Source organism: Cervus elaphus, chromosome 9, assembly GCF_910594005.1.
Source record: "Cervus elaphus chromosome 9, mCerEla1.1, whole genome shotgun sequence".
Lineage (NCBI taxonomy): Eukaryota > Metazoa > Chordata > Mammalia > Artiodactyla > Cervidae > Cervus > Cervus elaphus.
In genome coordinates, this window is record NC_057823.1 from 92828527 (window position 1) to 92851668 (window position 23142).

A 23142-nucleotide genomic window follows, 5' to 3' on the forward strand; every position below is an offset into this window, starting at 1 on the left:
GGGTCGCCCAGAGTTGGACACGACTGAAGTGACTTAGCAGCAGCAGCATATACTATATTATCATATACTTACTTTGCTTAAGTAGCCATTTCATGTATGAAAATACCTTGTTTTATCTCCTAATCCTTTGAGGGTAATGCCTCAAAACTTTTTATTCCAGAAATCACAGCTGAGGCTTAATAGATATGTGTTGTATAAAAACCTTTCCAGAACAGAATTCACCAGAAACCTGATACTGATTAAATGCTATTAAGGCATAATAAAACACAAATCCATAGATGTTTTCTATGGTTTTTGCACTATTTTGATGATGGTTCTTATTTTGAAATAAAGGAAATGGGGAAAAAAAAGAGAAAGGAAATGGAAGCATACGGAAGATCACAGCAATAAAAACTGGTGACTTTACAAAGCAAAGTTCTAGTGGTTCTCTGAGTACATACGTGAATCAGAAGAACCTCTGTATCTACAGCATCGTTTTATATTGTTTTGTCAGGCTCTCAAAAGAACAGACCTCTGCGGTGCAGCCAATAGGAAGAGGAGGTGAAGGAAAGACGGTAAAGTAGCCACTGCCCCAGTCACTTAATGATTTGGAATTGTACTAAGCCTATATACACATTGTAGATATATCTACAGTGTTGAATCCTGTAATCAATCGGTGACTGTTATACATCTTGACATTTATTTAGATCATCTTTAAAGTCTCTTAATGAAGGTTTATCAGTTTCTCCATAGAGGATTTGCATTTCATTTTTTTGGATTCATTCATTTATAATTACACTTTTTATTTTAGATAATTATAGATTCATATGCAGTTGTTAAGAAATAACACAAATGGGTCCTGTGTCCTGTATATGATTCCTGTTACAGCAACACCTTATAGAACCGTAGTTTAATGTGACAACTAGGATATTAACATGCTACAGTTAATCTATAGAACCTTCCATCACCACAGAGATCACTCATGTTTCACTTTATAGCCACATCCACCTTCCTTCCAGCCTTTCCTTAACCTCTGGCAACCACTAATCTGTTCTTCATTTCTAGAATTTGGTCATTTGAAGAATATTATATAAATGAATCATGCAGTACGTAATCTCATGGGACTGGCTTTTATCATTCAGCTTAATTCTCTGGAGATTTAGCCAGGTTGTTGTATGAATCAATAGTTTGTTTCTTTTTATTGCTGAGTAGTGTTCCATGATATGGATGTACCACAGTTTAACCATTCCCATTTCAAAGGATATCTGGGTTGTTTTCAGTTTTTTGGCTATTATAAATAAAGCTGCTCTAAATAGTCATGTATGAATTTTTCTGTGACATAATCTTCATTTCTCTGGGATAAATGCCCAAGAATACAACTGCTGTGCTGTATATTACTTGCATGTTTTGTTTTGCAAGAAACCCCCTCACTGTTCTCCATAGTTACCACAGTTTTACAGTCCTTCCAGCAACGTGTGAGTGATCTAGTTTTCTTTGTATCTTTGCCAGTGATGTATTAAAATCAGAGTCTGATTCTTCCCACTTTATTCTTCTTCTTCAAAGTTGTTTGGAGTATTCTAGTTCCTTTGCCCTTTTATATAAATTTTAGAATAAAGTCATGTATATCTACTGTACAGTAATGATTTATTTGACCTTGCCTCAAAAGGTTTCAGCTGTACCTCTGGAGTATCTGGAGATTAAAGTCAGCAATGCAGGTGGTCAACCATGTCAATATGAGCTGAGTCCCAATAAAAATTCTGGACACCATGGTTCAAGTGAGTTTCCCAAGTCTGCACTATTCTATGTGTATTCTTACACACTGTTGCTGGGAAAAGATAGCCCTAGCCAAGACTCGATTGGAAGAGGACAAATGGAAATTCATCCTTGGAACTTTCCTGGACTCTGCCCTATGTGCTTTTCCCTGGCTAATTTTAATCTACACCCTTTTACTGTACTAGATTTATAACAGCCTTCAGTGAGCACTCTGCGTGCTTCTGGCACAAGACGAAACCTGAAGATGGCTTAGTGACGCCTACTTGTGGTTGGTATCAGAAGTGAGGGTGGTCTTGGAACCTCAAAGGGTTGTATCTACAAAAAAATCTTGCTGGGATTTTGACAAGAATTATGTTAAACTTCTGTTATCAATCTGGGGAGAAAAGACAAGTTTACTGTGTCGAGTGAATTTTTTTTTAGTATGACATGTTTTTGATGCTACCATAAACAGATCTTTAACTGCTTGTTGTTGGTATATAAAAATACAATTGATTTTTGTATAATTATTTTGTGTCTAGAAAATTTCCTAAACTACCCTTGTCATCCTAAAAATTTATCTGTAGATTTTGAATTTTCTAATTAAACAATCATATCTGAATAATTTCTGCTTTTTCTTTGTAATTCTTAGAGCTTTCATTTCTTCTAGTTGTAAATTTAAGGAAACTGTGAACTATAAGCAAAATAGCCTCCAAAAGTACTCATAACATTAACTAATAGAGACAAGTGAAATATCACGTAAAGCAAATTATTGTGAATAACATAAACCTGGCATAAAATTATTACATTGTCTACTTTGATTTTGTGATGATGCACTTTAAAAGAAAAAAAGGAAGAAAACGTTTTGTCAGGTAATGGCATCTAGTTGCTCACTACTGGTCATGAAAGTTCCCGGTCACCTTATGACATGCAGCTTCTGGAGGGTCACTTATGCTCCTAACACTGGGATGTCTTTTCAATTTAAGTTAAGTCTAGAATTTGCCCTCACCTGTCTGATACTACTTTAATTTTATTCTCAGTTCTTTCCCCCAAGGCATTTTCTCTCTGAATGTCCTTTTCTTAAAAAAAAAAAAAAAATCACATAATGCAACTGCCTTCTACATGAGAAGAATCCTTAAAGGATCCTGAACTTATTTACACAACACTATCAATACATATAGAATATCTCCCATTAAGATAAAAATGCATTGATTTTAAATGACATATATATTCTCAAATATGTCATGTAATAAAATTCCTATTATTCCTAGTTTAGAAAATGATGTGGGCATGTATTAGATAGGACTGGTTACTTCAATACCAGATAATATTTTAGAGTATCAGTCCTTAAGTTCCACTAAGGACTGAGTTATGATAAAAACTGAATAGAAACAGATACAGTTAAATAATTATTAGGAAGGGTTATGAAAAGTATTTATAATTATAATCCTTACTGCATCTGTACTAAACTTTATCCTAAAAAAACATTTCAAAATTCTAATTGGACTTATACAGGCTTTTCTGCAACTGTCCAGAAGACTTACAGGCGGAAATCTTTCATTATTGCTCAAGAAATTAAATTTTCCTCTCTGGAATTAAATTTACTTCTGGGTTTGTAAACAGTTGCAGTCCTGGGGTATGAGATATTGCAATGGATGTAAAGTAGATTTTACATGTGTTACAAAATTTGACAAATACATATTGTTCCTACTTCTTTGCTTTGTACCCTGGTTCTAAGCAACATTTTAAAGTTAATTATAGGGTCATAAAGGTCTCTTTTTTCCCCCAAATGTTTTAAAATCATTGTTACAATTATTACTTAGATCTTGTTAAAGTGGCAATAGATGGGAATTACCCACCCAAAGAATCTCAACTGTATCCTTTGGGCATCACTGAACGTGAATGGCATCTATTATTTTATTTCTTTTCCACAGAGAAAATTTAAAAAGTCACACTGATGGGGAAGTTTGTGAATCCACTGAGAAGGTTAACTAAGGTGGAGGATTAATCTGTACAGTGAGACATGAAGATGTTGGTTACTGACAATAAGATGTCCTCAGTTAGTCAGATTTCAGTGTTTGGGGGCACAACAATGTATATGTATTAGTAGAATCATGAGTTGTTAAAAACTTTCCTACAAAAAATAAAGGAAGACCTGTATCATTAAGACAAAAGTACTTCAAGAATCTCTAATAAAGAATGCTATAACCCACTGACTAGAAAAAAATATATTTACAAAATATAAGAAATGGGGCTAAAAGTGTATCTCTACAGTGATTTAATCTGTACAGTGAAAACTTTAATAATATTATATTAAGTAAAAATATAGTAGTTACTTCTGCTTATCTGTTTAATACTTATTCATATATTTCATTGAAAAAGCATTTAAGATGACATATATACATTATAGTAGGACAAAAGAGAAATAAGTGAAAAATAGTAGAGAAATAGCAGAGAGGCAGGGATAGGGTAAGATGAACACATAAGGATGACTAATATGTAATTGCCAGATGATGGTCAAAAATTTGACTGAGCTTTCTATTGACAGATACAAAGAGGGCAACAGAGTTGATGATAATTCACTGCCTCGAGGTGGTAAAAGCAAACCAGTTGTGCAGAACAGTTGTTTTTAATTACGGCATCCTTAATGCAGGCTTATGGCACACCACTAAAGAGCAACCTGGGGGAAGTAAAGCCAAGTGGACATCAGTGTAATGACTTTTAGGTGGCCTGAGAGTCAGGTGCTCAAAAGATAAAATGACACACATCTAACGGAATGGATGATCTATATATTCTTTAGAGAATCATATTTTTTGAAGATAATTGTATTATTATATTATTCAGACAACTACTTTATTTATTTTTTTCAGACAACTACTTTAGAACTGTGGTGTTGGAGAAGACTCTTGAGAGCCCCTTGGACTGCAAGGGGATCAAACCAGTCCATCCTAAAGGAAATCAGTCCTAATACTCATTGGAAGGACTGATGCCAAAGCTGAAACTCCAATACTTTGGTTAATTGATGCGAGGAGTCAACTCATTGGAAAAGAACCGGATGCTGGGAAAGATTGAAGGCGGGAAGAGAAGGGGACGACACAGGATGAGATGGTTGGATGGCATCACTGACTCAATGGACATGAGGTTGAGCAAGCTCTGGCAGTTGGTGATGGACAGGGAGGCCTGGCATGCTGCAGTCCATGGGGTCACAAAGAGTCAGACACGACTGAGCGACTGAACTGAACTGATCAAAGAGGAATGAGATTGAAACACATGAATGGTCCAACAACAACAACAAAATTGCCCAAACTGGAAAGCATTTTTCTTCCTGATCAGTAACCAGTATACTGCAGGCAAGAAAGAATACAAACAGATCTGGTTTCTTCGGTGTGTATGCCCAGAAGTGGGATTGCTGGGTCATATGGTAGTTCTATTTCCAGTTTTTTAAGAAATCGCCACACTGTTTTCCATAGCGGCTGTACTAGTTTGCATTCCCACCAACAGTGTAAGAGGGTTCCCTTTTCTCCACACCCTCTCCAGCATTTATTGCTTGTAGACTTTTGGATAGCAGCCATCCTGACTGGCGTGTAATGATACCTCATTGTGGTTTTGATTTGCATTTCTCTGATAATGAGTGATGTTGAGCATCTTTTCATGTGTTTGTTAGCCATCTGTATGTCTTCTTTGGAGAAATGTCTGTGTAGTTCTTTGGCCCATTTTTTGATTGGGTCATTTATTTTTCTGGAATTGAGCTGCAGGAGTTGCTTGTATATTTTTGAGATTAATCCTTTGTCTGTTTCTTCATTTGCTATTATTTTCTTCCAATCTGAGGGCTGTCTTTTCACCTTACTTATAGTTTCCTTTGTAGTGCAAAAGCTTTTAAGTTTCATTAGGTCCCATTTGTTTAGTTTTGCTTTTATTTCCAATATTCTGGGAGGTGGGTCATAGAGGATCTTGCTGTGATTTATGTCGGAGAGTGTTTTGCCTATGTTCTCCTCTAGGAGTTTTATAGTTTCTGGTCTTACATTTAGATCTTTAATCCATTTTGAGTTTATTTTTGTGTATGGTGTTAGAAAGTGGTACATATACACCATGGAATATTACTCAGCCGTTAAAAAGAATTCATTTGAATCAGTCCTAATGAGATGGATGAAACTGGAGCCCCTTATACAGAGTGAAGTAAGCCAGAAAGATAAAGAACATTACAGCATACTAACGCATATATATGGAATTTAGAAAGATGGTAACGATAACCCTATATGCAAAACAGAAAAAGAGACACAGAAATACAGAACAGACTTTTGAACTCTGTGGGAGAAGGTGAGGGTGGGATATTTAAAAAGAACAGCATGTATACTATCTATGGTGAAACAGATCACCAGCCCAGGTGGGATGCATGAGACAAGTGCTCCGGCCTGGTGCACTGGGAAGACCCAGAGGAATCGGGTGGAGAGGGAGGTGGGAGGGGGGATCGGGATGGGGAATACGTGTAAATCTATGGCTGATTCATATCAATGTATGACAAAAAAAACAAAAAAAAGAATACAAAGATTAAATGCATTTTTCTATTTAGTTTTTGTAGGCTTTTCTTTCTCCCTTCATTCCCTCATTAAGTTCATCTTTTAAAGCCAGATAAAAACCTGCTGTAAGACATGGAAACAACCTAGATGCCCATCAGCAGATGAATGGATAAGGAAGCTGTGGTACATATACACCATGGAATATTACTCAGCCGTTAAAAAGAATTCATTTGAACCAGTCCTAATGAGATGGATGAAACTGGAGCCCCTTATACAGAGTGAAGTAAGCCAGAAAGATAAAGAACATTACAGCATACTAACGCATATATATGGAATTTAGAAAGATGGTAACGATAACCCTATATGCAAAACAGAAAAAGAGACACAGAAATACAGAACAGACTATTGAACTATGTGGGAGAATGTGAGGGTGGGATATTTCAAAAGAACAGCATGTATACTATCTATGGTGAAACAGATCCCCAGCCCAGGTGGGATGCATGAGACAAGTGCTTGGGCCTGGTACACTGGGAAGACCCAGAGGAATCGGGTGGAGAGGGAGGTGGGAGGGGGGATCGGGATGGGGAATACGTGTAAATCTATGGCTGATTCATATCAATGTATGACAAAACCCACTGAAATGTTGTGAAGTAATTAGCCTCCAACTAATAAAAAATTAAAAAAAAAAAAACAAACCTGCTGTAAGATCCACATTTCCTGGTTATGTTTCTAAAGATGGGCACTAAATACAGAAGTTTTGCACAGTAGTTGTGTCCCCAAATAAAATGATGACCCATGCCACAGTGACCTGATATGGACACAGTTAATGGAATATAGAAAAAACTATTACTGTCATAGGTTAGCATGATACTTCTACGAAATCTGCATTTTCCTTTTTTATATCCATATTATTATTATTATTTTTGTTAAAACAGCACTTTGAATGTGTTTTGAGTGTGGGAAGATCAGTGTTTGTTCTCAGCTGACAAAAGATGCCAATTTTCCATAAGCCACAAATACAAATGAACTTTAGATGGCCAATCAATAGGTCATTTCCTAAACATTAGGTTTCTGTGTAGGCATTCCAGATCCAGTATTTTTAAAAAGAAGAACATTTTTTCCCCCCAACACAGCACAATAAGCTTTTTGCAGACTTTCACACAGAAAGCAACATTTTCAATTTTATATAACTCACAACTCTTCCTGACACAAAGGAACAGCCAAAAAGATGAGGGATAGCATGGGTCTCAGTGAAATATGGGAACTGTAAAACTCTTGTTTCTTATCTTTAAAAGTGAAATAGAGAAAATGCTGAGAATCTGGGATGATGCAAGCCTAAGACACTGACATGTAGAATCTAACATAATTATTAGAGAACATGTTTTGAAATTTTGGGAATGATCTTTGCCTGAATTTTAAACTTACATTTTCTACATGTAAGTCAGAACATTACATGTGCTTTATCACTGATGATATTTCACACTTTATTTCAGAATTGCACTTGACCAAAATATAGCAGTTCAAGATTTATCACCAGAGAGGAAATACCTGATTTAGAAAAGTGAATCTTTTACAAACTAAAATTACAGCTGAAGAAAGCAGTTCCTGTAAAAAGAATTTCATTAGAAAGTGAGTTTCTTAAGAAACTGAGACATAGCTCTGGACTTGACGCTATTTTCTCATGCTACACAGTGCAGAAAACAGTCTCATGGATGGTAGGGCGCATAATTATATATTTAAAAAGAATATTATGTACTTAAACTTTAGAATAACTGTTATGTTTGTTTTATCCTTTACTCTGTGTACTTCTGTGTACACACTCATATATGTGTACACACATTATTTTTTCTCAATTATCTGGGTGGGTCACAAATGTCATACCCTTTAGAATATATTTCCTAACAATGAAGAACTTCTCTTATGTAACTACAGTAATCAAATTCAGAAGTGTTTACACTTGTACGATACTCTTTTATCTTCCCATTTGAATGCCGATTTTGCCAGTTATCCTTATGGCATTTTTACTTTCTAATACAAAATCCAAGCCAGGGACTTCCCTCGTGGTCCAGTGCTTAAGATTCTGCATTTGCCATGCAGGGGGCGCAGGTTCCATCCCTTGTCAGGGAACTAAGATCCCACAATACTGTGTGGCGTGGCCAAAAAAATAAAACACTAAAAAAAAAAAAATTCAATCTAGGATCACATAGGGAAATCTATTAAGATTTAGTAATTATTAATCCTTGTTTTCATACATTTTTGTAGATGTTTAAAAGATAACTTTATTTTGTATCTTTTACAAGGTAGTTTTATAAGGTAAAGAAGCTTGCCTGCAATGCGGGAGACCCAGGCTTGATCCCTGGGTGGGGAAGATCCCCTGGAGAAGGGAATGGCAACCCACTCCAGTATTCCGGCCTGGAGAATCCCATGGACAGGGCAGCCTGGCGGGCTACAGTCTGTGGGGTCGCAAAGAGTTGGACATGACTGAGCGACTGACACATTCAAGGCTGAAACTTTGGAATGACAACACTGATTTTAACATTAGCTTCTATGACATTTCTAGTAAAATATCTTAGTAAATAGTAAAACATAAGAAAATGATTAAAATATTCCAATTTAAGCTTACATATCTATCGGTAAATAACAGATATCCATTTGATTGTATTTTTAAAAGAAGTTTGCAATCCAGGAAAGAAGAAAACTTCTATCTCAATGCCTGCCTTCCTGTCATTTTCTTGTTAGACCTTGGAAGGTAATCTGAATTATAATTAAAATCAGTCAAGTTCTCAACTTGCTAGAAGCTCCAGTAAAAGATTTGATGAAGAGGCGATTGAAATCAGTGACAAAAGTGAAGTTTCTAAAATATTTGAGGCTTATATTTAACTATGATAATTTTCTTCCATACCCATTAGAGAATGTAGAATTAACTGCATACATTGTTGCTGATGGCTTAGAAATAGTTTACACAGCTGAACTGAGGGACTTAAAATTTAAAATCTATTTCTGACTAGTCTATCAATATGCATGAAATTCTGGATAAGCTGTTTAACTTTGATTTGTCTCAATTTATCTATTCCTAAAAGCAGAAAGAGTATTGTTTACCGTATAGATATACTACTAGGATTTTATTAGACAGTTAACCTAGTGAAGTCATAATATTAAATGAATTGAAGAAGCACAAATATTATTATAAACAGGAATCATAAACAAAGAATTTGCTTAGGACAACAAAGAAAGAATATAACGTTCAACCTATGATTGCTACAGAGAAAAAGAAGAAAACAGATAAGAAAAAGGAAAAAAATTAAAATCATTAATAATTCCACCATTCAGAAATAACCTGAAATCTATTTTTTCAGATACTGTTTTCCCTATGCAAAACATACTTGTTTACAAAAATGCAATACTTTAATAAGAGATATACTAACCACAGGTTGATGCAATTACATTTAAACATACTATACTGAAAATTCTTGTTCTGATAATCAGGTAACCCTTCCACTGGTAGCAATAATCAACTCTGGACAAAACATAACATACAAGTATTTGACGGCTCTGGAAAGCAACCAGAAGCAGGTATAAACTGGAGGAGATTAAACCCTTCAAAGCAGGGATCTGCGCTGGGTGGCTCTTAACTTGAGAGAATTCTCCTTTCTACATGGTGCCAGGTGGCTAGAATCCAAGCAAAAGACTGTAATTATGGGCTCAAAGTGTCAGAAGATGGAATTCTAGGATGCCAGAACAGCTGGAAACTAGGAAGGAAAATTCCTGAAAAATGTAGCCAACCACAGGGGGGGAAAGTTCCAAATACGTGTAAATTCCTTTCAAGTTTTTAGATGAATTTTGAACTATGTTTGCATGAAGAAGACTCCAAGGAATTAGAAGAAGGCTATGGACGGAAAGCTGAAACAGTTGAGTAGAGATTTAAGCAGCTGTCCACCACGGGAGAGACAGTTTAGAGTTTGAATCCTATCAAATTATAGAGGCTGGATAAATGCTGTGGGCTTTTCCATTGAAACCCATTTACCTTACCCATTTACCTTAGGAGTAAAAGGTGATGTCCCACCTTTGGGTGGTTTTTGTTTGTTTGTTTGTTTTTTGTTTTAGTCCCTCAGTCCTGTCTGATTCTTTGTGATTCCATGGACTTTAGCCTGCCAGGCTCCTCTGTCCATGGAATTCTCCAGGCAAGAATACTGGAGTGGGTAGCCATGCCCTTCTAAAGGGGATTGTCCAGACCCAGGGATTGAATCCAGGTCTCTTGCATTGCAGGCAGATTCTTTACCATCTGAGCCACAAGGGAAGCCCATATGAAATTTGGAACAGGTTAAAAAAAATCTACGGAAATATAAATTAAAATGGGCATGGCAATGCAGGAGACACAAGAGACATGGGTTTGATCCCTGGGCTGGGAAGACCCCCTGGAGTAGGAAATGGCACTGCACTCCGGAATTCTTGCCTGAAAAATTCCTTGGAGAGAGAAGCCTGATGGGCTACAGTAAACGGGGTCACAAGGAGTCAGACACGACTGAACACATACTAGCAACTGAGCTAATTAAGTCTATATCAGTTCTGGTCTTCTTCTACAGTCCTCAATGATATAAAGTTTAGGACAAGAATATGTCTATAATAATTAGATGGTGTTTGGTAACTACCTCAAATATATAAACTCATCTAATAAATCGCAGAGACCTCAGTCAAGTGTTACTGCTAACAAGATTACAGAATCACCTTATCTGCCTTAAGATGGTAACATTTTAATTATGCATTCTTGGTGACTCTTTAAGCATGGAACTTATCATATCAACATGGTGCTGGGTTCAACATCTACAGGAAACAGTTCTGGTCTTTATGAACTTGTCGATGATAAAGACAGAGTAAGAGCACTTTATCATTAAAGGATTTGCAAAGCTTCCAGAGAATGTTAAAAATTATAGTCCCAAAAGGACAGTTCAGTAAAAATTCACCAACCCTTTTTATTACATAGACTACTAATATGAGTCATTACATCCCAAGGCAGCAGAACTAATGGGCATATAATAATAATTTAAACTCTATGCCATTTTAACAAAATACATGACAATGAAGTAACGAAAACAGGCAATGCACATTATGTTTTCCAAGGAGAAAAAGAGACAAAACAGTATTTTTTATTTGAGTTGATCCAGAAGTATTTGACGTTCAAATAAATCTGGGTACCAAGCTATTCTTACTCAAAAGAAGTTTTACATGACTCAAGTAATTGAGGATCCTGGTCTGACAGAGCTAAATGAATTAACATTCTTTATTCTCCTCTTGGTTTTAGAAGAGGAAGAAATGGGAAGAAAAATAGTTCTGTCATTGGCTTTTCCTCCAAGTTGAAATGCTTACTCCATTAGGTTAAAATCACTAACTTATACTTATTTTTAATAATCAAGGTAATACTTCTCAGTAACACAGAATAAATCCAACCATCTACTAGGGTATAGTTTCTCACTTGAAAAAATGACCTGCATTTCTGTTATCTTTTGTTACAGCCCCAACTGTGGTCAAAGTTAGGAAAACATTACATGGAAAAATCTTTAGGAAATTGGTTGAACCCATTTAGGAAAGTTATCAGATCGACTGTGTGTTTACAACTTTACATGTTTTATGGTGAAGATGGTGCTCCACGTCTTTTGGTACAAACTGGCATTATGATTATTGCTTTTATTAATTAACACTCAATCTTTCTAAAAGTTCATTCCATGGACCTCTGGCTTTGTGGGACATCAACAGGGCTGCTGATTTAAGGTTCTGTTAAAAGTTCTGGAAGGCTCCTTACAGCAGCTTTTCTCAGAGGCATTAATGTGCCCTGTGACACAGACAAGGAGGATTTCAGGGTGTACCATCTCCCAAACATATCTGACCAATGTGTTTCTCTGGGCAGAGTTGTGTGGATTTGGTTTCACAGAACACACTTTGGAATACTTTGGTCTAGAGGAACTATAGATGTGAACTAGAGTTGTAGCAGGGTGAAAAAGAGGAGAGACTAAAAGAAACAGCAAATATTGCTGAACTCACTTATCTTAGTGCTAGTTTCCTTTAATGTAAAATGCTATTTGCCAGCTGTAGTCCTGAGCAAGTTCTTTAAATCCTCTTTCTTAAAAAAAAAAAAAAATCCTCTTTCTTTTTTAATCCATACACATGGGACTAAATAGCAACAATACATTCACTGCAGTTTGTGATGAGAACTTAGGTTCATGTACATAAAATGCAAGGACAGTGCCCGGCACATGACACTCCTTGAAAAATAAGACTGACTGTTACTGAGTGTTTTGATGTGACTTACATGAACTGGGCTTCCCTTTGTGGCTCAGCTGGTAAAGAATCCACCTGCAAGGCGGGAAACCAGGGTTTGATCCCTGGGTTGGGAACATCCCCTGGAGAAGGGAAAGGCTGCCCACTCCAGTATTCTGGCCTGGAGAATTCCATGGACTGTATAGTCCATGGGGTCGCAAAGAGTCGGACACGACTGAGCGACTTTCACTTCGCATGAACTGGATGCTTTTTAAAAAAAATTTTATTTTTAATTGGAGGAGAATTACTATACAGTATAGTGATGGTTTCTGCCATACATCAACATGAATCAACCACAGGCATATACATGTCCCCTCTTTCTTAAACCTCCCTCCCTACCCCATGCCTCTAGGTTGTCAGAGAACACCGGCTTTGGGTTCCCTGCACCATACAGCAAATTGCCACTGCCTATCTATTTCACATGTGATAATATATACGTTTCAGTATTACTCTCTCAAGTCTTCCCATCCTCTCCCTCTCCCATTGGGACCAAAAGTCTTTCTTTTGGTCTTAAAGAAAAAGACATTCATTCTATCCCACTCTCATACTTTCACAAAGTTTATTTGCAACTGAAAGATTCTCAGAAGATCTGCTCATAATAAGCCTGTTTACCTTTACTGAACTCAGCATGAAGATTTGATGAAGAAACCTGTCATCAATGGAAGCATCTTGGCGCTACTGGTTCCACAGAAAAATGCCATTTCTTGGTATAGCACTTGATAACTTCTGGTTTATCTTCATATGCATTATCAGATTCTGTCCTTATAACAATCTAGTGAGCTTAGTAATACAGAAGTCAACATTCTTAAGTCACAGAAATGAAAACTGAGGCCCAGAGGGGTTATATTATAAACTGCCCAAAGTAAAAAAATTGGCAAGTGGGCAGTGTCTGGACTCAAACTTGTGTTTTTGACTTTAGTGTCAGTATGCTGAGTATCTGAATGAATAAGTGACTCCGATTTTACATTTCAAAATAATTCAGTTCAGTTAACATGGATTGAGTTGCTCCTATATGCTATATACACTATGCTAGGTGTGAGGATGTACAAATTAGACATGTTGGTCTTTGTCCTTGAGAAGCTTATCATTTAGTTGTATTCAGAAAAACTAAAAACAAAAAACAAAAAACAGGGAGGAAAAAAGAAAACTGGTGATTCTGAGTAGTTTTCTATGTAATGACCTTGAATGCTTCTCAGCATCTGCTTCCCCAAAGGCCACCAGAAGAGAGTTTAAGGTGACCATAGACAGGGCTTTGTGTAAGAGAGAAAAATCTGGAGAACTTCCCCTGTGATGAAGCTTGTGGTCCTCTCTCTGCCTCTTCATAGTCACTAGTATTCTACCACACGGTAATGGAGAATGCTGAGGAAGCATTTGCTGTGATTTCTATAACTCTGGCTTGAAATACCTTCCTTTCTTTGTGCCTATTCTTCCTTCCACAACAGATCACAGAAATGCATTTTGTACTTTAGAATGCTTGGTTGTGAGACAATCACACTAAAATGTATTTTTCCTCTCTTTGATGTCTTTATGTTTCTATTACATTATCCTCGTTCCTTTCGGCATGCTCATCCTTCCTGAACTTTATTACTTATCTCAGCTATACCCTGATTGTTAATACCTGTTTGCTCATAGAATTACTTGAACACACCCTTGGCATAAGAACCCTCCATTTTTTTTTTAAAAAAAATCAAATCCCTCCTTGATAACTGCAAAACTTTTATCATCATCACTTTGCTGTTTGGAAACTGTCCTTTCAAAAATCACTGATTAGTTTTCTAACTGAATGTAAGATCCATTCTTTTCTGTTCTAAAATGTGAGATCCACTTTTTCTGTTCTAGCTTTCCGTTGCTAAAAGACACTGTTAATTACTTTCTCACTGACCTGTTAGCCATAGCTTCAGATTTAATCCTATCATCTCTCTGACTCCTTCCTTCTGTGTCTGCCTCCTCCTGAAAATATCTACTTGTAACTATAGTGTTCTGGAGAACATAACGGACTTGTAGATATAACCCCTGGGTGAAATGTCTAATTCTAACATCCTAGCTTTATGATTTTGTGTGGATCACCCTGCTGAGCCTCAGCTTGTTCATGTATAAAATGCAGATAATCATGGTACCTGTTTCACAGCATTGTTCTTGATGGCTCTATGAGATGTTATGTGTGAAAGCATTTTATACATTTTAAAGTAAGATCCAAACAGAAATATTATCTGCCAGTTTCAGATAAGATGAGATATTTGTGTTCTTTACTCTCTAGATACATTCCCTCTAAGAGCTTACTTTTCAGTTATATTATCATTTGCATAAAAATGACTATGTATATATATAAGTGCAGACTGGCTTGAGCCAATTTATAGGACAGATTTATAGTTAGAATATATTAGCGATGGAAAACTTAATGCTTTGCCTCATATCTATCCATTTCCCTCACTTTTCTTACAATGTTCACTGACTCTATCATTCTAAGTATTTGAGTCTTTAAATCTGGTATCTTCTTCAAATATTCTTGACTTGATATCTATAGTGGACACTTGAGATTGCTTTTTTTTTTTTTTTTTGCTGCCCAGCATCTGGTTCTTCTTCCACGCCTTGGGGAAAACCACAGTGTGTAAGTATTGAGGGGGTTTAGGTGGGAAGTATCACCTTTTCCCACCAGTTACCAGCGTACGATGGAAGGTGCAGGAAATGTGGTTGGACAAGTGTCTTTTCCTCACTTCTGGAGAAAACAACTCAGTCAGTGATGTCACACTACTCTGCGGTACAAAGAGAACGGGGTGTCCCAGTGGTGGCGCTAGTGGTAAAGAACCCTCTTGCCAACGCAGGAGACATAAGAGATGTGGGTTCGATCCCAGGCTCGGGAAGATCCCTTAGAGGAGGGCATGGCGACCCACCCCAGTATTCTTGCCTGGAGAATCTCATGGACAATGGAGCCTGCCGAGCTAAAATCCATGGGGTCGCAGAGCTGGACATGACTGAATCGACTTAGCATGCACGCATGCCCAAAGAGAGCATGTTGTTTTCAAATAGTTTAGTGAAGGGCAGTAGCAGCAGCAGGACTAGCAGGCTAGCATCTCTGCTCCTTTATTTCCTGCCCAGTCACTCCCAGTCTTTTACCCTGTTAAATGTATATCACAACAGTAACATCTGAAATAATCATTATTTTTTTTCTTTATTTACTAGCTAGTTTCTTGGCTTTTACATTGACTGTCCATCTGCCTTGAGTGACATGCAAGCTCCTTCAAGGCAGGGGCTTTGCTGTGTGCCCTGCGGTATCCATCCCAGCACCTAGAGCAGGGTCAGGCACAGCTCAGAAGTGCAACAAACATCTGCTGATTGAACGCTGCTGCTGCTGCTAAGTCGCTTCAGTCGTGTCCGACTCTGTGCGACCCCACAGACGGCAGCCCACCAGGCTCCCCCGTCCCTGGGATTCTCCAGGCAAGAACAATGGAGCGGGTTGCCATTTCCTTCTCCAATGCAGGAAAGTGAAAAGTGAGAGTGAAGTCGCTCAGTCGTGTCTGACTCTTAGCGACCCCATGGACTGCAGCCCACCAGGCTTCTCAGTCCATGGGATTCTCCAGGCAAGAGTACTGGAGTGGGGTGCCATCGCCTTCTCTGCTGATTGAATGACTGACTGGTAAAGTCTTCTGAGTAGTGGGAGTTCAGTAACGGTGAATTTTAAAAAATGAGATACAGCTATTTTCTGAGCTAAGTACTTAACTTCAAATGTTTTCTTTTCCAGAGAAAGAAATATACTATTATGAAAAAATAAAAAAAAAAATCTTTAAATGCTTTTTGAAAAATGTAGATGCAAAGTTCCAAATACTAAAAATGACAAGATAATGCAGGTTTTGCTTCTAACCTGCTGATAAGCCTGTTAGTCTCAGTAACCCAATCATTCCAGTAAAATGATCATAAAAAATATGATTGTTAAAAGCTTCTGAAAGTATAAGAAACATAATTTTTACTGTGTACTTGGTTAAAAACGGAATTCAATACCACTTTATAGCTTCTGTATTAACAAGGGTTCTCACTAAAAAGAGCTATTTCTATTCCACAGAAATAATTTTAAGGACTCATGTACAATCCACATTCATTTTGGAAAAGTACGGTAAAAAGAAGAAATAAGACACTGTTCATTATTTTGATTTTCAATGTATTTTCACATTTAAATAGAAACAAACACAAACAGAACACTCTACAAATTTTTCTTTTGTTTCCCACCCAGAAAGAAAGACCAAAACTGTCTGTAATACTATAGAGAAGATTATTTGAAATTTGTTCAGGGAGGCAGCTTTAGGCCCCTGTATAATCACTTACATGGTAGGAAAAAACCTTTAGGTTCGGGAGATTCCTGTGTTTCAGTAAGGCTTAGCAGCGCTCTATGTAAGGTCAGGGACCATGCATGTATGTTTTCATTTTTTCACACCATCCCCTCTCCCAGCCAGGGGTTAGCTGCTGACTATTTGCGTACGTCATGCCTCAGTAAGTGTGAACTGCGGATACGGAAGATGAGCTTCTGTAAAAGGTGTGACTTCCATATGTCAGAGAGAAGACTGAGGATTTGATACAGGAGTAAGTTAACACTCTCCAATATCTGTAGATCTGAGATAAGATACATGGAATATTGATACCATAGCAACTGCGGCCTTTCTCAGATCACAGTTAATAGTACCAATTCCCAACCAATTTGTATCCTTCTGAACTTGTTGGGAGGCTGCTACAGTCCTCTGAAAGAATGTGCTAGAAGTGGGAAGACAGGGACATAGTTATGGTTGGCAAGATCAATGTTGCATTGAGCTACTAAACATCCACGAAGAAAGCTGGAGAGCAGGTTCCCTTGGGCATTCCTGCTTATCTTCTAGAGGTGTCATATTTGATTTTCCATGACATGTCTTATATGTTGTCATCAATCAATAGAAAATAATGTAATACAAATGAAAATGGTGATTACTTCACAGTATAGAGATTGTACTTGTAGCCTAGGTACAATGTTGTCTTGAAGAAACAGGCTGAGGGATAATTAACCTCAAAAGAGCTCCAAACATTTGTAGTCCAAACATTTTCTAAGTGCCTTGTACACACCCGACACGTGGGCAGTGGGAGAATAAAGAAAAACAAGACACAGGATTTATCCTTGAGATTATAGTTCCAGTGCCCCCTTGAAAGGAATCTAAGACATACTTACTCGAAACTGTACTTTATGATAAATGGTATTAAAATGACATCTCAAAGTTATATGAGAAGTTACATTTAGGGTCATAAATTCTGCCTATAAATGAAAATGACATAGCATTATGAATTTCCCAATTGAACTGATAGACTATTTCTACTATACTGTACCTCTAGAAAAGTAAACTAATACAGAGACTTTTCTGCTAAAAACAATAGTAATTACATTTGCTACATAATGTGCCCTATTTTCTTTAAAACAATGTTTCTCATTTTTTACAGAGTTTTATTAAATAAATGGCTATTATCTATATTATGCTAGTATGAGACTCCAATCTATTCTCTGTGAAGGTTGAATGACTTTCTATCCAATTTTCAGTTATGTTTCTTCATGTTTCTAATAGAGTACCAACTGTACTATAGCTTGTCTGGCATTTGCTTTAGTCAGGAACACAAAAATGATCACTTAAGACTCCCATCACTGGTTTTAGCTTTGGATTCTTTAATGTTCAACTCCTGTCAAAAATGTGTTTGAGACAAATGCTATTTAAGAGATATGTTTAGGGCACATTTAAATTATCCATTTTCCAGATCTTTCCATCTTTGGTTATAGTAAAGTTAGAGTAAGTCATGGTAAAAATTAATGTTATCTCCTATTGAAATCTCATCGAGTCATGATTTAATGTTACCTTGGAGTTTTATTTTTATTGTATTGTATTTCTTTTCTCCTCTCCCTGCTTATAGGCTTTGATTGATCATCAATAAAAAAGTTAACAATATCAAAAAAAGAAACTAAGAAAATAATCTCATTTATAATTGCATCAGAAAAGGATAAAATACTTAGCAGTAAATTTAACAAGAAGGTAAAAGATTTATACATTTAAAACTGTACAACACTGATGGAAGAAACTGAAGAATACACAAATAAATGGAAAGATATTCTGTGCTCATAGACTGGAAGAATTAATATTGCTAAAATGTCCATACCACTCAGAGCAATCCATAAATTCAATGAAATCCCTACCAAAATTTTAATGGCACTTTTCACAGAAACAGAACAATCCTAAAACGTGTATAGAACCACAAAAGACTCTGAATAGGCAAAGCAATCCTAAGAAAGAAGAACAAAGTTGGAGCCATCATACTTCCTGATTTAGAAATATATTGCAAACATACAGAAATCAAAGGAGTATGATATTAGCATAATAACAGAAAAATAAATCAGCAGAAGAGAGACCCCAGAAACAAATCCATGCATATACAATAAAAACTTCTTTTTGACAGAGGAGCCAAGAATATACAATGGGGAAAGGATAGTCTCTTCAATAAATGGATTGGGAAACTGAATGGACACAAGGAAATGAATGAGACTGGGCCTCTGTTTTACACCCTACACAAAAATCAGTTCAAATGGATTAAGCACTTGAATTTAAGACCAAAAACTGCAAGAAAACATAGGGGGTAAGCTCCTCGACACTTGGCACTCCTGGTCTTGGCAGTGATTTTTTGCATTTGATACCAGAAGTGAAAGTAACAAAAGCAATCAACAAGGGGGACTAACTACATCAAACTAAAAAGCATCTTCACAGCAAAGGAAAGCATCAACAAAATGAAAGGCAACCTATGAAATGGGAGAAAATGTTTGCAAGTCACATATCTCATAAAGGGTTAACATTCAAAATACATAAAGAACTCGTAAAACTCAAACCGCCCCCCAAAAAAAATCTTATTAAAAATGGGCAGAGGAACATAATAGACATTTTTCCAAAGTAGACAGATACACGAAAAGGTATTGTGAACAGATACATGAAAAGGTACTCAATATAAAATCAAGGAGACGCAAATCAAAACCACAGTGAGATATCATCTCCACACCTGTCAGAACAGCCATTTAATATAGTTCTAAAAATCCAAATATAGCCAAAGGAAAGGAAAACAGGGTATTGAAGATTATCTGCACTTCCATGAATACTGCAGCATTGTTCACAATAACCAAGATATGGAAATAACCTGTGTCCATCAATGAATGAAGGAACGAGATGTGGTACTTATACTGGAATACTATTTCAGCCATGAGAGAGAAGGAAATCCTACCATCTGTGACAACGTGAATGGACCTTTAGGGCATTATGCTAACTGAAATAAACCAGACAGGGAAAGACAAATACTGCCTGGTATCACTTACATGTGGAATCTAAAAAAGTCACCTCATAAAAACAGAAAAACAGCTCTTGCCATGGGCTGGGGGATAGAAGACATAGAGAGAGGTTGGTAAAAGGGTACAGACTTTTAGGATCAATAGGTAGGATGTATTAATATAACATGGTGACTATAATAGCTGATGACACTGAGTTGTATAATTGACATTTGCCAAGAGAATATAACAAATACTCTCATAAGAAAGAGAAAAAAGGTATTTATGGTGATGGATATGTTAATTAACTAGGTAGGAGGAATTCTTTCACTATGTATATGTAAATTAAGTCATCACATTGTACACCTTAAACATCTTACAATTTGATTTGTCAATTATACCTCAATAAAGCTAAAAAAACTGAAATGCTAACTGTATTTTTGTATAATATTTTCATGGAATATGTGGCCTACGATGTTAGTCTGTGCTCCTTGGATAAGAATCCATGTAATTTCATTTTATTTTAATTTCAACCAACGTTTTTTTTCCAGGAGCTGAGGATGTGATGGTTAATAAGACAGATGGGCTCAGTGACTTCTAGGAGTAAACAGTATAATACGGAAGTAGACACCAAACAAGTAACTTTACAAATAACTGCTTGTTTACAAATAAATACTATGTGATGATTTCTTTGGTATTTATTACAAGGTAAATATCTTTTCAGATGACCATTCAGATGTATGCTTTTGCTTTTCAAGTGAGGAAGATATAGTTAGTTACTATTTCCTTTTTTGACTTGACTGGAGTACAATTTCATGTTGAATTAAAATAGCTTCTGAACTTATACAAACCTTTATTTTCACTGTTAAGTCATATGTGTCTTATGTCCTGCAAGGTGACCAAGGAAATAGGGGCAGAACATGGGGAGGGGACTAACTTACAAGTCATGACACAGAAATAATCACGTCTTCTTCAAGTTTTATTCTCAGAATTGTCCTATATATCCACTGTTCTACAAAATAGCATAAAATTATTTCAGAAGTTTCAACTTGGAGTTGTCTCTAAAACCTGTGATGCCAGATATATATATGAAGGGGTATTAATTGCCTTTAGTCCCATGACAGAAATAAGGGATTGATTAAATTTTTATGGAAGTACCATAGTACATTTTATGTTAAAAAAGCAGAATTTCATAATCTTTTGAAACTCTGCAATACTTTAATGGTACTTCTAATAGTGCCTAACACTTGGAAGGATTCCACAGTTTGGCTCCTATAAAGTGGTTTTTGACAGCAAATGTGCAGGAACCAGAATCTCTACTGAAACTTGAATCTGAGCCACTTAGACATCATGATGTTGCCCAAATGTGAAGTGGTTTCCATTGGCAATACCATAATATCTTCTCACTGAGGCAAGAAGCTTGAGTTTGGGGGATATTTAGCTACCAAAAGAAGCAGACATTATCTAAGTCTTGATCAGAGAGAGAAAAAAAAATTGAAAAAGACTTCCTGGCATTCATTCACTGGAAAATGAAGACATGAAGAAGCCAAATAAAGTTAACAGCTCTAGAGAGAGGCTAGAAATTGTGGTGCTCTGGAGTCCTCATCATCACTGCCATGCTCACTGAAGCCAATAAACACTTACTAAGCTCTCACTGTGTGCAAAGTACAATGGCAGGGGCTTTAGTTGTGAAGGTCTTGAAGGTCACGGACTTTATATTATGCCTCCGTGTAACTCCTAAAGCTTGGCATGGGGCTTCTGAAGATAGCAGATATTCAGTAAATATGTATGAATTTTATGAATGAGACGGCAAGGGGCTTATGGTCCAATGGGGAGATAAAACAGAGGCAACCTACTTCCGAGCAGAGGTTTTAACCCCTTTATACTGACCTATTTAGCACAGCGTGTAGCACATGACAGGTATCAGAAAACGGCCAATTAATCAATAATGTGCAAATAATTTTACAGAAAACATTGATTGAGCAGTTATTATGCTTTAGATGCACTGCTACACTGAATTCTCACAACATGGAGGCGCTGTTACTGTCCCCATCTTAGAGATGACGCAGCTAAAGTTTATGGAGGTTAACTAACTTGCTTGGTTACTCAGATAGTAACTTGCAGAGGCAGGATTTGAACCTAGGAACCTGACTGCATTTCACCCTCTTCACTATCCATATGCAAAAAAGAGAAACGTTACGCACATGCAAAAAAGAGAAAGGTTATTATAAGGTGGCATGTGTTAAAGGCCAGCTGAATGGCAGAGGTAATAAGTCCTCTAACTTTACAGTAAGAAGTGGTTGCTGAGGTCTGGGCAGGAGGGACAGCTTCATGAAGAAAGGGTAAATTGAAATGGATTTTGAAAAAGGATATGCAAGAGGTTAAAAGAACAACTAAATGGACAGAAATGTTAATAAGGTATTCGAAGGTCAGAGTTAGATCTTTTGGATAGCATGAATCAGTTCATATAGGATGGCAGTAGCAAACCTAACCAGAGATTTAGCAGGAACAAGAGAGCAAAGAACTTAAGAGTTTGGATTTCATTCTTTACACACAAGGGGAGCCAACGAGGTTTTTTTTCCCATAGAGAAAGAGGTGTGAAAAGCTGCTTTTTAGGAAGCTGTGCAGGATATGATAAAGGGCGAGATTTTAGGAACCACACAACCAGTTAGGTGGAGGTGAAGAAGACCTGGACTAAGGCAGCAGAAGTAGGAATGCAGAAGAAATGACAGATAAAAGAGAAAGAGCCAGCCAACAGTATCTGTGTGACAGATACTGATAACATTACTGTCAGAAATGCGGACATTTAGGAAGGAAGGAAAGCTGGTTTTTGGAAGATGACAAAACTTCTGATTTGAAACACTTGATTCCTATAGGTTTGAGGCACTTATTAATCAAACAACATTTGGATGTTGTTACGAGCCAGAAACTGGGCAGGTACAAGTGATAGAACAGTGAGCAAGAAAGATATGGTCCTTGTTTTCACAGACTAAATTAGAGTTTATGAGAGAGGAGAGGCACTAAATGAGGAATTACAATAACGATGGGTGAGTTTTAGTATGATAATGATTAAATGCAGAGTATTAGGAGATCACATGCTAGGAGCACATATGCAGTCTGGTCTGGGACTTCCCCGAGGAAGCGACATTTAAGCAATAGGTCTTGTTAGTAGTTTGGTGTTCCATTTTAAGAAAGCTTATATACCAGAGGTGCCAACCATAATATGTGCTCACCAACCACCCCTTTTAGTGAAACTGCATTATTATAGACCTGTTTCCAGGG

The 23142-nt window shown here is 36.9% G+C and overlaps 1 protein-coding gene and 1 long non-coding RNA gene across 4 annotated transcripts in view; one reads left to right on the plus strand and one right to left on the minus strand.

Moving 5' to 3' along the window:
* Positions 1-23142, minus strand: part of FAM172A (family with sequence similarity 172 member A) — a 394773-nt gene that overhangs the window by 13947 nt on the left and 357684 nt on the right. The window lies entirely within an intron of this gene.
* Positions 493-4656, plus strand: LOC122700609. Its single transcript, XR_006342820.1, has 3 exons — positions 493-554; positions 1646-1754; positions 4599-4656. It is a non-coding gene; the product is annotated as an uncharacterized LOC122700609 (long non-coding RNA).